At 39.1% G+C, this 16,402-nt stretch overlaps 1 protein-coding gene across 3 annotated transcripts in view; it reads right to left on the reverse strand.

Moving 5' to 3' along the window:
* The window catches only part of CAB39L (calcium binding protein 39 like), a 94,634-nt gene that overhangs the window by 72,943 nt on the left and 5,289 nt on the right, over positions 1-16,402 (reverse strand). The window contains exons 2-3 of one of the 3 annotated variants that reach the window (XM_040266969.1): positions 13,456-13,605; positions 12,749-12,823 (exon numbers count right to left, since the gene is read on the reverse strand). The exons of 1 other annotated variant lie outside the window; for it this stretch is intronic. The gene's annotated coding sequence lies outside the window, so the exon portion shown is untranslated. The remainder of the gene's footprint in view (positions 1-12,748; positions 12,824-13,455; positions 13,606-16,402) is intronic. One more of the 3 variants, XM_040266970.1, reaches the window with a different exon arrangement.

Here is a 16,402-nt window from a genome sequence, read left to right on the forward strand (position 1 = left end):
TCTTCCTGCTTTTTTTAGGCAGGAGGAAGCTTGGATTACAGAATTTAGGTGACAATCCTGCCCACTGGCTGTATTTCCTAAATGCTGGAGCAATCTTTAAGTTGAGAACAGCAGACCTTTTCTCAATTTGGAGCACTACTCTGGCCCCCTGCTGGTACAGCGCTGCAGTGGCAGCTAAAATACTTAGGTCTCAGCAGTGAGCTCTACCATGCCAGTCTAAGGAAGAATCACCTTGTTTCCTTAATGCCAAGATAAAATATATATCTATGTACATCTATTCACTAATAAATGAATATAGATATATAGCCTCTGAAGGGGTTTATGTGGTAAACTATTGTGAACATTCTTCTCATATCAAGTGGCTAGTTTCATAGGCCACAGAATCTTTGGAATTAGGCTGACCCAGACTTGAATGAAAACAGATTGTATATAAGCAATATTATCCCTAAGTTGGATACAAACATATACACTCCAGCGCTAGTTAAGAAGATCAAGTGAAATACACTATACATGCATGCCTGGCATCTAGTTAACTGTTAAATGTTAGACACTGATCCACTCATAAAATAAAAAAAAAATACTCTTATATTCTAAAAGTACATCATCCAACTTGAAGTTTCTCTGTGACTACTCTTAGATGAGGCAGATCCTTTGGAGGGGGTCACAGGTAGTTTGTAGTCAACCTCATTCATAAAACACTTAGTAGATGCAAAGTGCCACAGTAAGAGCCCCCGAGATACATATAACCCACACACCGAGTCATTAACTGTGTGTTTAAGGACTTTTAAATTTGTCTTAAGACTTTCCTGGTGGTCCAGTGGTTAAGACTCTGTGCTTCCACTGCAGGAAGGTTGGGTGACCCCAGGTTGAGGTTCTAAGATCCTGTATGACACTTTTGTTATTCAGTCACTCAGGTGGGTCCAACTCTTTGCGACCTGATGAACTGCAGCACCCTCAGGCTTCTTTGTGCTTCACTATCTCCTGCAGTTTTCTCAAACTCATGTCCATTGAGTTTGCCATAGCACAGTCCAAAAAAGAAAAAGTGAAAGTGAAAGTGAAGTCGCTCAGTCGTGTCCGACTCTTTGTGACCCCATGGACTGCAGCCTACCATGCTCTTCTGTCCATGGGATTTTCCAGGCAAGAGTACTGGAGTGGGCTGCTATTTCCTTCTCCAGAGGATCTTTCTGACCGAGGGATTGAACCTGGGTCTCCCGCATTGTAGGCAGACGCTTTACCATCTGAGTCACCAGGGAAGTCCAAAAAAAAAGAAAAAAAAAAAGCCTTATACACCAACCAGGCCAAAATAATTCAATTAAAAGAATTCTGAAATAGATTGCCAGTCCAGGTTCGATGCATGAGACAAGGTGCTCAGGGCTGGTGCATTGGGATGACCCTAATGGATGGGATGGGGAGGGAGATGGGAGGGGGTTTCCAGATGGGGAACACATGTACACCCATGGCTGATTCATGTCAATGTATGGCAAAAACAACCATAATATTTACAGTAATTAGCCTCCAATTAAAATTAAAAAATAATTCTGGATGCAGTTTCTTTGGGTTTTTTTGGCCACACCACATGGCCTGTGGGATATTAGTTCCCCCATCAGGAACTGAACCTGCCCTTGGCATTAAAAGCATGGATTCCTAATCACTGGACAGCCAAGAAATTCCCTGGATGTAGCATTTTAAAAAAGCACAGGACAGGAGTACAGAAACTCTAGAGTCTAGTCTAATTTACTCTAACCAAAGATAGAGTTGAGGTAGGGGAAAGGGAAATGGGATATTAGCCATTTGATCTAAGTAAAATATTACAAGAAATCTCAAAGGTTCTAGAGGTATCACAAGGGTTCCAGAATATTTATGAATTTGAGATTAATTGCAAATTATCAAGGAGACTGTCTATAACAATGCTTTATTTTACACTTGATTAATCCACATCTTTCATTCAACAAACAAATCTGGGGTACTTTCTATGTGACACAAAGTAGGGTTTTTTAATATTTATTTATTTATTTGGCTGCACCAGGTCTTAGTTGCCACACGTGGGATCTTTCATCTTTGTTTCCACATGTGGGATCTAGTTCCTGAACCAGGGATTGAACCTGGGCCCCCAGCATTGGGAGCAGGGAGCCTTAGCCACTGGCCCACCAGGGAAGTCCCCAAGGTAGTTTCCATAATGAACTTCAATCAATACTGTCAATACTTTCAGGGTTGCTACTAGCTTACTTTGGTAAGAGTCAGAAAAAGAGACAGGTGCAGTCAAGCAGGTGCACAGATTAACCAGACTATAGCATCATCATGCAAAGGGCAAGTATTCTTTTCTTCAGGCAGATGCAACCCTGCACCAGCCTGGCACATAGTTTGATTGGAGGGAATGGGGAATGTGAGCTGGATTTCAGGCCCTACTCACTTCCCTAGCCAAGAGTTTTGAGCAGTGGACAAACCATACAACTAACATGAAATGGCCCTGAACACAATGGCAAGGCCCTGTTACAACTTTCTTATCATGTCCATATATAGGATTCATTCATCCAACCATCTGAGGAAAATATGCTCTTTGGGGCTACAGAGTGAAAAGGAATTCACATTCTCTTAAGGGGTATAATACATGTACCAAAAATCACTACGGTGTAAGGCAAAAAGTTATGAATCACAAATGAATGAAATGCCAAAAAACTCAGGAAAGCCAAACTGTACTTATATCTTGAAGAATCACAGGTTTCAGAGAAAAGGTACACTGAACCCAGTTCTGAATGATGGGTAGCATTTGGTCACATGGAGATAGGAACAGAGGATTTAGGAACTGCAAGATGTAAATAACAAACAATAATTTAGTTTATCAGAAGCAAATGCCGGGAGCCAGCGTGAGGAATCCCGCCCGTGGCAAAGGTCATGAGGAAGGAAGCCCGACAAAATGCAAAGGCATGATCTGGCTTCAGGGGTTCCCCCTGGGTTTTCCTGAACATCTACCCCCCAAAACCAGAGTCGGCCTGATTTTATTGTACTGTGCTTTCCACTCTTCTGACATTCTCTGGAAAAAAGTTAACTCAGGGCTTCAGTCTCCTGCATATGAAAGGAATGTTTCAGCTCAGACCCCTCTTATGGCTCTCTAACTTGCCTGACAGGTTCCCCCGGACTTTTTACAACTTGTGAATTGTTTACAGCCCCCCAACCTGGAGAGGCACAAAGCTTAAAGCATCTTAAAGATACAGAGCCTTTTCTAAAAAGCTAAAAATTATACTGGTGATGGGTTTCACTGTTGAGTCAATGACTGCTGCCAGGCCTCCATATTCTTTATCTTTTAGGCATCTGAAGGATATTAATCAATGTAATTGGGATATAGAAAAAGGAATATAGTAGTTTTGATGTTAGCAACACTAGACTTTTGAGTTAATTACTTTTCTCTTTGTTATAAATCACTGTACTCCTTTTACTTGTTATAAATTATTGTATCCTTGCTATGTAAGAATGTAACTTTATTTAGTGCTTTCTGAGAGTGGTACCAGACTTTGGGAAGAACACCACAAATAAGTCTTCTGGTTGACAAACTTATCAGAAAAGGGCCGTAAAATGTTAATTGGCCTTCTGGCTAGAAGATGATGTAAATCACCTAAGACTTGTGTATACAACTAGGTATGCAGAGAGAAAGCCTGGTCTCGATAAGAGTCAGGGCTGCTGACGCTGCATAATTTTATATTATCCATTGATCTCTATGTACAAAAAAAAGGTATAAAAAGCCTTTACAACAATAGAGGGGGGGCCAGTCACTGGACTGGTTTCCCCCATGTCTTCTTTTCTTACTCTATTTTCTGGCTGAATTCCCATCTGGGGTGTGGAGGCTCGCCATGTCTACTTACTTGCCCTGGCTTTTAAGATCCACGTGAGAGGGAGCCCAGGGCGGGGCACCCCCCCACTATTCAAGGGGACGCTGATGGCCTAACGTAGATGGTGCAAGTTCCTTGTCTTGGAACTTTATTGGTTTTCCACGTAAATCAAGTTATTCAGCCTCTTTTCTCCACTAAATTTTCCTACTACACGATTTCTTCCTAATCTCTTTTTATATTTCTAAATAAACAAGTTTTTCCTTGCCATGCCGTCCCTGCTTCGAATTACCCTGGATCCACCAGGGCAGGACCCTGGCAAGCAAATGCTATGTGAATGACAGTAAAAAGAAAAATTGATTGGGACCAGATTATGAAGAGTTTGTAATACTAGGCTAATGAGTTTAACCATTAATTTGTGGGCAAAGGAGAGCCATGAGATAATCAAACTCTTTCATGAGTATGAATTTAGAAGAGTAAAAAAGAATCAAAAAGGTAGAGAAATAGGCAGAGATGAAACGAAAGGCAATTGTACTAATCTAGGATGACAATGTGGAGAAGGCAATGGCAACCCATTCCAGTACTCTTGCCTGAAAAATCCCACGGAGGGAGGAGCCTGGTGGGCTGTAGTCCATGAAGTCACGAAGAGTCAGACACGACTGAGCAACTTCACTTTCACTTTTCACTTTCATGCATTGGAGAAGGAAATGGCAACCCACTCCAGTGTTGTTGCCTGGAGAATTCCAGGGATGGGGGAGCCTGGTGGGCTGCAGTCCATGGGGTCGCACAGAGTCTGACACGACTGAAGTGACTTAGCAGCAGCAGCAGCAGGATGAGAATGTGGAGAAGGCAATGGCAACCCACTCCAGTACTCTTGCCTGGAAAATCCCATGGGCGGAGGAGCTGGTAGGCTGCAGTCCATGGGGTTGCACAGAGTCGGACACGACTGAAGTGACTTAGCAGCAGCAGCAGCAGGATGACAATGAAACTAACTACACAGTGGGAAGGAGAGGACTATGTGACTGTGAGAGACAATAGATTTGGCCACTGAATAAATGTAGGTGGTAATGGAGAGAACAGACAGGATGATGAGTTTCCATGCCTGTGTGAGAGTAGATGGGTAATATCTTCAAAGTAAATAAGGGCCAAAGAAGAAAAAACAAATCTTTACACAAAAACAACTTGCTTTTATGTAACAAGTTTGAGATGCCAGCAAGACTTCTGGATATAGATGTTTACAGAGGCAGTTGAACACACAGAACTAGGAGAGAAAATAGAGCCAGAGACATACATCGGGGGTCACTCATGCTGCCTATACAATGTATGCTCCTCAACTGCTCATGCTTGTCCAATTCTTTGCGACACCATGGACCGCTAGCAGCTAGGGTCCTCTGTCCATGGAATCTTCCAGCAAAGAATACTGGAATGGGTTGCTATTTCCTACTCCAAGGGATCTTTCTGACCCAGGGATCGAACCCTCATTTCCTGTCTCCTTCATTGGCAGGCGGATTCTTTACTACTGTGCCACTTGGGAAGTCAATGCAATATAAGAGACCAACAAGAAAGACAAGAACAAACCTTTAAAGGACACCTACAGGTGGTGGTAGAAAAAAACAGTGACTAAAGAAATCATAGTCAGAGAAGGAAAGGAGAAGCAGAAGAGTATACTATCACTATGACCAAAAGTCAGAGCATCAAGAATATGAAGTGTGCAATAACAGTACTGAACACTGTAGAGCAGGGATGAGCACCTGTATACACCTGTAATCTAACTGCCAAGGCTCACTTTCAATTCTTACAAACCAAAAGTATTAGCAGAAACAGTGATATCCAAAGAAGTAGGACAAGGAAGGGGACCTTTAAGTATTCATATTCCCCTAAAATCCTGAAATATAGGCTGATCAGTTCATTTCCGTCACTCAGTTGTGTCCGACTCTTTGCGATCCTATGGACTGCAGCACGCCAGGCCTCCCTGTCCATCACCAGCTCCCAGAGTTTGCTCAGACTCATGTCCATTGAGTCAGTGATGCCATCCAACCATCTCATCCTCTGTCGTCCCCTTCTCCTCCTGCCTTCAATTTTTCTGAGCATCAGGGTCTTTTCAAATGAGTCAGTACTTCTTATCAGGTGGCCAAAGTATTGCAATTTCAGCTTTAGCATCAGTCCTTCCAATGAATATTCAGGACTGATTTCCTTTATGATTGACTGATTGGATCTCCTTGTAGTCCTAGGGGCTCTCAAGAGTCTTCTCCAACATCACAGTTCAAAAGCATCAATTCTTCGGCGCTCAGCTTTCTTTATAGTCCAACTCTCACATCCATACATGACTACTGGAAAAACCACAGCTTTGACTAGATAGACCTTTGTTGACAAAGTAATGTCTTAGTTTCTTAATATGCTGTCTAGGTTGGTCATAGCTTTTCTTCCAAGGAGCAAGTGATTTTTAATTTCATGGCTGCAGCCACCATCTGCAGTGACTTGGGAGCCCAAAACAATAAAGTCTCTCACTGTTTCCATTGTTTCCCCATTTATTTGCCATGAAGTGATGGGACCAGATGCCATGATCTTCATTTTCTGAATGTTGAGTTTTAAGCCTACTTTTTCACTCTCCTCTTTCACTTTCATCAAGAGGCTCTTTAGTTCTTCTTTGCTTTCTGCCATAAGGGTGGTGTCATCTGTGTATCTGAGGTTATTGATATTTCTCCTGGCAAATCTTGATTCCAGCTTGTGCTTCATCAAGCCCAGTATTTTGCATGATGTACTCTGCATACAAGTTAAATAACTAGGGTGACAATATAAAGCCCTGACATACTCCTTTCCCTATTTGGAACTAGTCTGTTGTTCCATGTCCAGTTCTAACTGTTGCTTCCTGACCTGCATACAGATTTCTCAAGAGGCAGGTCAGGTGGTCTGGAATTCCCATCTCTTTAAGAATCTTCCACAGTTTGTTGTGATCCACAGTCAAAGGCTTTGACATAGTCAATAAAGCAGAAGTAGATGTTTTTCTGGAACTCCCTTGCTTTTTCCATGATCCAGTGGATGTTGGCAATTTGATCTCTGATTCCTCTGCTTTTTCTAAATCCAGCTTGAACATCTGGAAGTTCACGGTTCACATACTGTTGAAGCCTGGCTTGGAGAGTTTTGAGCATTACTTTACTAGCGTTGAGATGCATGCAATTGTGTGGTAGTTTGAGCATTCTTTGGCATTGCCTTTCTAGGGATTGGAATGAAAACTGACCTTTTCCAGTCCTGTGGCCACTGCTGAGCTTTCCAAATTTGCTGGTATATTAAGTACAGCACTTTCACAGCAGCATCTTTGAGGATTTGAAATAACTCAACTGGAATTCCATCACCTCCACTAGCTTTGTTCATAGTGATGCTTTCTAAGGCCCACTTGACTTCACATTCCAGGATGTCTGGCTCTAGGTGACTGATCACACCATCATGGTTATCTGGGTCATGAAGATCTTTTTTGTATAGTTCTTCTGTGTATTCTTGCCACCTCTTCTTTTATCTTCTGCTAGGTCCATACCATTTCTGTCCTTTATTGTGCCCATCTTTGCATGAAATGTTCCCTTGGTATCTCTAATTTTCTTGAAGAGATCTCTAGTCTTCCCCAGTCTATTGTTTTCCTCTATTTCTTTGCAATGATTACTGAGAAAGGCTTTCTTATCTCTCTAGCTATTCTTTGGAACTCTACATTCAAATGGGTATATCTTTCCTTTTCTACTTTGCCTTTAGCGTCTCTTCTTTTCTCAGCTATTTGTAAGCCCTCCTCAGACAACCATTTTGTCTTTTTGTGTTTCTCTTTCTCGATAGAGAGGTCAAAGCCAGGTTGCTATCACCAGATCATAGGGCACCATGCGTGCTAAGTCGCTTCAGTCGTGTCCAGCTCTTTGCAAGTCCGTGGACTGTAGCCCGCTAGGGTCCTCAGTCCATGGGATTCTCTAGGCAAGATACTGGAGTGGGTTGCCATGTCCTCCTCCAAGGGATCCTCCCTACCTAGGGCTTGAACCTGCATCTCCTAGGTCTCCTGCATTGGCAGGCAGGTTCTTTACCACTAGCGTCACCTGGGAAGCCCCATGTGGGCACTATAGCAAAGCATAAAGCAGGAAGAGGACTCCTAGCCAGTCCTTCTGGGAAACTGGTAATAGTGGTTCAGATCTAGGTAGCATGGCTCAGCTGCCTCATCTAGAACACTGAATGGAAAGGTCAGAGTCTTCGCAGTACCTGACACACAACAGAAGTCCAGGGCAAAAGTAGGATTGTAAGAGGTTAAGGATGAGCTGATGAAGGCACTAGCGTACAACACTGTTTCCAAGCATTTGATAAGGAACAGAAGGAGAGCTTGAAGGGATTTTTGTTGCTTTTTTGTTGTTAACTTTGAACTGTCAGTAGACTGAGTGGGTGGAACAGATAGGAGGAAGATGCAAGATAAGAAGAGGGCAATTAATGAGGCAAGAGTCTGAAGCCCACAACAGAAGATGGAATCAAGACCATAAGTGGAAAGTTCAACCCCCACAAAGAAGTATATATATTTTTCTAAAATGAAAAAGGAAGAGAAAGAGTGCATAAAGAAACTGTCCAGGTAAAGAGGAATGAAGTTACAAAGCACATGATTGCTTCCATTTTCTCAGAAGAGAAGGACTCAAAATCATCTCAAGAGAGTAAGAGTGAAGTAACAGAATGTGCACTGGAGCAGAGTGAAAAGTAAGGTTACAAAAACACATAAATGTAGTAAGAAGAAAAGCTAAAGGCTATAATTCATGTACATCAAATCCTACGTCCAATGGTTACAATTTCACTTACAATTGCACCACAAAAACTAACTAGGTAAGAAACATGCTACGGTATTCCTCCAACTTCCCAATTTAAGGACTAACAGAGAATGACAAAAGAAAGAAATCATGGAATCCTCAGGTATAATATACAATAGCATCATAACCAACAAAGATGGGCTTAGTGCTATAAAACTAGAGTCAGATGGTGGTCAGTCTCATATTTCTCTGCCCTTCTTTGCTGGAGCTATTTTCTACTTTTTCCACAGTCGATACTTCTATGAAAAGTTCTTTCTTGAATCAGTTATGAATACAATATAGCTTTTAAACAACTCTCAGCCCATGTTTGCTCTTTTTATAAAGTATGTCATCTTCTAATTTTCCAAGTTTTTACAAACTTTCACTTTGCTACAAATTATTGAAATCAGAACTACATGAAAAATTTTATGTTGGAAAATCATATTATTTCTATTATAAATCTTTAAAAGTACAATTTGTAAGCTGGTGCTCTAGAGCCAAGGAGAGAACAGGATTTAAAAAGAACACAGAAAGGACAAATAAAGATAAGGCTGAATGAAGAGAAAGAAAACCTTGAGTTATAAATTACTCAGTTTAAAATGTCAAGGGAAACTTGTCTCAGAGTATCCCTTTCTATGTTTTGAAGCTTGTTAATAATGGAAAGTCCTTTTAAACAAGATATTTAATTTTCAGATTCCAACAAATCCATTTACAGCAAACAAATACATAGAACTTATAATAAAACATATACACTGAATGGAAAAATCTCTATGGAATTAGTTCAGTAACTATAGTTGGATTCCATTTTCTTTATAAAACACATTTTACCATAACTCTAAAGACTTCTAAAACATGATCTAGAATAGGAGAAATAATTATAGAATAGGAGAAATAATTAATAACTACTGACCACAGGGGGAAAAATCTGTAATAAATATAAACACACACGGTCTCTTGTTTTACAAAGGAAATGTGAACTAATTCTTGTGCCAACTACTAAAAGATGGACAATTTCTCCATTTCAATACAGAATCAAAAATGTAGATGAAAGTTTTCACCTTAGTAAAAGAAGCATAACTGTTATAAGAAACAGAATCTTCCTAAGAAATAGAAGAAAGATTTTTTAAAACATAGACTACCACCATGCAGTGAGACAAAGTCTCATATGCTGCTGTGCAGAATAAAATCACTAAGAATACTTCTAGGAAGCAATTTTTCAGAATGTTTATGCTCTTTAACACACCATTTCTACTAACAGAAAGCTAGTCTGAGAAAGTAATCAGAAATATGACCAGATATTCAGTGATGTTACACAATGTTATTTATGATAGGAAAGCCTAGAATAGCTATAAAAAAGAAATGGTTGAATAAATTATGCTATGCTACCATTTTATTATAGAATTTAATAGAATGTAAAAATAACATTTGAAAGTGTCATATATTCATATAAGAAAAATATGCTAAATAAAAATTAAATGATAAAATATATGAGTATTTCAAATTCATTTTTTATAGGAATACAACTGTTTGACAATATGGTATTAGTTTCTGCTGCACAATGAAGTGAATCAGCTATCATATGTGTATGGTGGTGGTGGTGGTTTAGTCACCAAGTTGTGTCTGACTCTTGCGACCCCATGGGCTAGAGCCCGCCAGGCTCCTCTGTGTATGGGGTTCTCCAGGCAAGAATACTGACATAAATACTATCACTGACATAAATCGATCTGTGGCAAATGTGACTACCCTGCCAAGTGCAAGAGAAAATATAACTGGAGTGCCAAGGCTAAAAGAAAGGCCACTGGCACTAGTTGAATAAGGCACCTAAAAGCTGTATACAGCAGATTCAGGCCTGAGTTCCTAAATAACATCACCTAATCCCAAAAGAGCAGCTGTGGCAGCATCCAGTTGATCTTAAGAGTTTTGATAATTAGTTGCTCAATAAATGTTCTAGTTTAAAAAGAAAAACACTGAGCTTTCTACCATAGCATTTATAAGTAGAAAGTTTCTTTTTTTAAAAAGTAGCAGCTATGTTTCTCTTTAAACAGGCATTTTTTTAAAAAATGTAGGCTCTGATATATATAATGTACATACTCTACACTATTGTATCCTCTGAATATGATAAGGTCTGCAGACTCCTGGATCTCCATTATAATCCCATGCTGAGGAAAGTTATGAATGAAAAGAAAAGGAGAAAGCATGCTGTTGTCTTGATGTTTACTTCCTAAATGACTTTAAGGACACTAGAACATAAGTTAATCTGAAGGGAGGGAATTTGTGTGTTTTGTTCACTGCTTTATCCTGCTTTATTCTCAGAAAATAAATCTACAACTGATTTTTTAAAATTATGAATCACTTTCCTGTTCTACTACGTTCTTTATCTTGAATTAAAAAGTAAGACAAGGAGGAAGTGCTGACTTTTATGTGATGAGTTCAGGAACTCACTAAATGAAATTAGTTTTTTTCTTCTTTTATCCCCTTACAAAGGGGATGATGCTTTCTCTGTAGAGAAGTTCATCTTTTCTACTTTAGTATTAACTTTCTTGCACAAATTGTATCCTGTTATTCTGATTAACTCATCTCACAGTTTCTTTTATTTTTTCTGTGTCTTTTTTCTTTGTGTATGGCCTTCTATGCACAGTTGAACCTGGAACAAATGGAGGGTTAGGGGTACTAACCACCATGCAGTCAAAAATCTATGTTTAACTTTAAAATTAGCTTTCTGTAATTGCAGTAACCACATCTGTGGGTTCAGCCAACCACAGATCATGTAGTACTGTAGAAGGTACTTTTTGAAAAAAATTCACAAGTTTAACTACAGTTTCTTTCTCTTTTTAACTGTGCCTTATATGCTGGGTTTAACATCTTTACTTCTTAGTTTTATTATGGGGTTTATCATTTCTGATATCCTAATTTGTTCTTATTTTAGTGTGCCTGGCCATTTTTATAGTCTGTTACTTTTTATATTTGAAAATCCCTCTTTAATTAAATATATTTATCTTATATCTTGGATACTTCTAATAGCTGAAATATCTGTAGATAAGTTTTAGTTCTGGTTTCTGCTGACTCTAGCTCAATGTATTTTTATTTTTTCTCCCTTGTTATGTTTTGTGATTTTAAAAAAATGTGTATGAGCTTATTTTTTAGAATGTTAACTATGATTATTTGATAACTAGGTTGATAATCCTCTCTATGGAGGATTTGTGATGGTTTCTGAAAACTGTCACAGACCCATGTCTATTATAAATTAAAACTCTCTACTTGCAGAGTTTAGAGACCATGAAAATAGTATAAAATAAGGCCTCAAATCCAAGTAAATGTGACCTGGTAACCAGGAATTGCTCAGGGAGATTTTAACTCCACCTAGAGTTATATGCCTCTCCAGGATGATCTCTAACAGGCCCCCTACACTTTGCAGAATGCAAAGGATTTTCTCCAAGTCTCCATTTTTCTCCATGTACAAATTTCTATGCCAACAGAAATTGATGGATGCCGCCAAAGTATTCAGTGATTTCAGCACTTGTTTACCTCACAGAATAGACTTGCTTGGTTTCTAGCCCCAGAAAGTTTCCTTTGTTTTCTTATAGGTTCATGCATTTATTTTAAAGGATTTTTTAATATGGAATCTACTATTTTACATATTTTATGGATGTCTTCTCTATCATGATCTTCCCTGGTGGCTCAGACAGTAAAGAGTCTGCCTGCAATTCAGGAGACCTGGGTTCAATCCCTGGGTCGGGAAGATTCCCCTGGAGAAGGAAATGGCAACCCACTCCACTATTCTTGCCTGGAAAATCCCATGGGCAGAGGAGTCTGGCAGGCTGCATACAGTCCATGGGGTCACAAAGAGTCTGACATGACTAAGAAACTTCACTTTCTTTTCTCTATCATATTCTCAGAAATGGAAATCTATTTAATACTTCTGCAATTGCTTTGCACAATTTAAATTGGGATATTATAATTATTCCTGATAAATCTTGTTTTGGTGTGTTAGGGTAGTCTACAAGTCTGTCAAGGGCACCTATAATCTTGACTGAGTTATTGGGTTGGCCAAAGAGTTCGTTCAGGCTTTTCTGTTAGATGATATGGAGAAACCCAAATGAACTTTTTGGTCAATCCAGTATGTTAGCTTACCTTAGAAGTTTGTATCACCTGCAGATTTGCTTCAACTTTCTCAGCCTTCACCACAGTCACTGATCAACACAGCTTCTGACAAAAAGAAAAGCTAAAAACTTAATTTAAAAAATCTTTATAGAAATTTTAACAGTTTTTTCTTATTGTTATCAGGTACATAGAATTATAAATTGGATTTTCATCATCACCATAGATCAATACAAATAAATCAAATTAAAATAGCCTACCCTGATTACTTTAACTGGTAGATGTTTTAAAAAGTAGTATTGAACCAAATAAAAATATTTCAACATTGGGGGAAATAAGTAGAAATGTGAAAGGGTGGTATGGATGAGAGGAACTCTAACACAGCTGAAATCCCTATCAGCCTTCACCTTACACAGGAGGAAACCTCTTTATCTAAACTAGTATTTTCCAAACTACACAACTTCAATATGTACAAAAAATTGTGCAAAGCTTAGAAGAGCTCTAAAATATCACAAAGGGAAGCTTTGAAAGGTTTTTTGCTGATAAAAGCACCATGAAAACCCATGACTACTAGATTCTTTTTTCTTTTCTGCTTTGGGCTTTAGTTCATATCTTTCACTAATTTCAGTCATCAGTGGCAACTTTTATAAAATTTTTCTCTCTCAACATCTATATGATGGTGTACACATGTACATGTGTGTATGTTTACATTTTCCCATTAGTAATAAGAGAAAACTTACACTCTCTCCTTCAGTATAATGCTCTTGCATGAAGAATGTGTAAACCACTGACTCTGGGTCTGCATCTTTATTTTCTGAGCAGCAACTACCAGTTTAAATAGAACATTTAGCTCTTGATATTCTTTCTTCTCAATACTTGATGTATATATCCTACAATAATGTAGTAGAAAAAACACAGGCTTTGGAATCACATAGATCTGGGTTTAAATCTCAATATCTCTGACCCTCTTATGAAAATAGTATCACAAATCTCAAAGGACACCTGTTAAGAGTCAAATTAGCACAAAGCCTGCCATGTGACCCGCACTCTGTTATGTTAGCTGTCTTTCCGTGTAATTTTGTACTTCATTTCCACTTTGCTCAATTTAGCAAAGGACTTTCCAAGCTAAATTTTCTAAGTCATAGCCCTGATAAACTACTGTGGCTCTGTTCAAGAATTAATATTCTGTAATACTTATTTTACCCAACAATAGACATAAAATACTTCAAAAATAGCAATGCAACAACAATTATACTACTGAGTATATCCCACTAAGGTACAGTCATCTCTTGTTATCCATGGGGGACTGGTTCCAGCCCAATCCCCTCATGAACAACAAAATCCATGGATGCTTAGATCCCTTACATAAACATTACAGATATACTTTAAATTATCTCTACATTATTTAACAATGTACATGCTCTATAAATTGGGGGAAATTCAAGCTTTGCTTTTTGGAACTTTCTCAAATTTTTTTTTCCCGGAACATGCTCGATCTGTAGTTGGTTGACACTGCAGATGCAGAGGGCCAAGGTATAGTCCAGAATTTATGTTCTAAAGTCACTAAAATTAGGGCTTCCCTGGTGGTCCAGTGGTTAAGCATCTGCCTGCTAATGCAGGGGATACTGGTTTGATCCCTGGTCTGGGAAGATCCCACATGCTGTGGGACAACTAAGCTCATTAGCTGCAACTACTCAGCTTGCACACCCTAGAGCTCATCTCTGCAACAAGAGAAGCCACTGCAATGAGAAGCTTAAGCACTGCAACTATAGAAAGACTTTCAGCAGCAATGAAGACCCAATGCAGCCATAAATAAATTTGAAAGATAAAATAAAGTTACTAAAATTGTTCCTTTTTTTGAGTGGCTATGTCATCAAAATTCTTTATAGTTACGTAAATTTATTTCCTTTTTAGATTTCTCTTTCTACCTGTTTATTTTAGTTTTGAATATGTAAACATACATGATTCTAAGGTCAAAACTATATAAACAAGTTATAGAGAAATCTCTCCATCATTGGCACCATCCCTTTTACTTATAGATAATCTATAGACTCTTCTGGGCTTTTGCTTTTTCCATTTCAAAATATACTCTGCAGATCACCCTATATTGGTGCATGGAGACTTTCTACAGTCTCTTTATGCCTTCTGAGGAAAAGGGTGGCTTGGAAGGGATACCATCAACCTGGAGATTATTTCATTGTTGCCAATCTTTTGCTAATACAAGTAATTGTTTGACTAAATTTATACAAATGCCAGTTTATATTTTATGCCAATGTGTCCTTAGAACAGATTCCTAAAAGTGAGATGTCTGGGTCAAAAGATACATGCATATGTAATTCTATAAGGTATTGTCAAAGTTACTCCTGGGCTTGCACTTTTGCATTCTTACCAGAAAGGCATCAAAGTGCTGGTCTCACACAGTCCATAGACTATATTATATAACTTTGGATTTGGGAGAGAAAGGCTTTTTTTAAGATAATTAATCAGTTGTGGCTGTTTTTCAAATTTTATTTTTAACTGAACAGAAATTGCTTTACAATATTGTGTTGGTGCTGCCATATGTCAACATGAATCATTTTTGGCTGTTTTTGCGATATGCATATATGCTCAGGTGTGTCCAACTCCTTGCGACTCCATGGACTATATAGCCCACCAGGCTCCTCTGGCCACCGAATTTTCCAGGCAAGAATACTGGAATGGGTTGCCATCTCCTTTTCGAGGGGATCTTCCCGACCCAGGGGCTGAGCCATGTCTCTTGCATCGGCAGGTGGGTTCTTTATCACTAGTGCCACCTGGGAAGCCCAGGTGAATTCTTTACCCACTGAGACACCAAGGGTTTTCCTCTTAGGGTAGGCTTTTCTCTTCTACTTGCATTCTACTGACCCCAGGTCCTGCTTCCCTTTCCTCTGTTCTGAAGTCTCAACTTCACTTTTGTCATTCTGAGCCCAGGTTCTAGAGCTGAGGCTGTTTTGTCTCAGTGTTAACTTGCCTACATAACCATAATTTGAGATTATGTTAGTCAGGCAAGGGTGGTGGTAGTTTACTTTGCTCTCCTTATAGATCTATGTGGTTTTCAAAAAGAATATATGGAGAGATTTGGATTTAGAAAGCTACCATCATCCTACAGAAACCCTGAGCCGAGTTTTATTTTTTTAATTTTTGAATTATCTTCTTGACTTACTATGTGTGATCAAAATTTTGACTTTTTGTATTCTGGAACCAAGATATTCTTTGTGGTCTAATATAGATTTTTATAACTGTCCTATGTGCACTTGTGGAGAAGGCAATGGCACCCCACTCCAGTAATCTTGCCTGGAAAACCCCATGAATGGAGGAGCCTGGTAGGCTACAGTCCATGGGATCGAGAAGAGTTGGACACGACTGAGCGATTTCACTTTCACTTTTCACTTTCATGCATTGGAGAAGGAAATGGCAACCCACTCCAGAGTTCTTGCCTGGAGAATCCCAGGGACAGGGGAGCCTGGTGGGCTGCCGTCTGTGGGGTCACACAGAGTCAGACACGACTGAAGTGACTCAGCAGCAGCATGTGCACTTGAGAAGATATATTCTCTACTAATGGATTCAGACTTTGATACAAATCTGTAAGAGCTACTTTATGGATTTTTTTGGTCTACTTAACCTGACTTACGTCAAGATACATGTTAAAGTTTTCTATTATTAGCAGGC

Source organism: Oryx dammah, unplaced genomic scaffold (assembly GCF_014754425.2).
Source record: "Oryx dammah isolate SB20612 unplaced genomic scaffold, SCBI_Odam_1.1 HiC_scaffold_24, whole genome shotgun sequence".
Lineage (NCBI taxonomy): Eukaryota > Metazoa > Chordata > Mammalia > Artiodactyla > Bovidae > Oryx > Oryx dammah.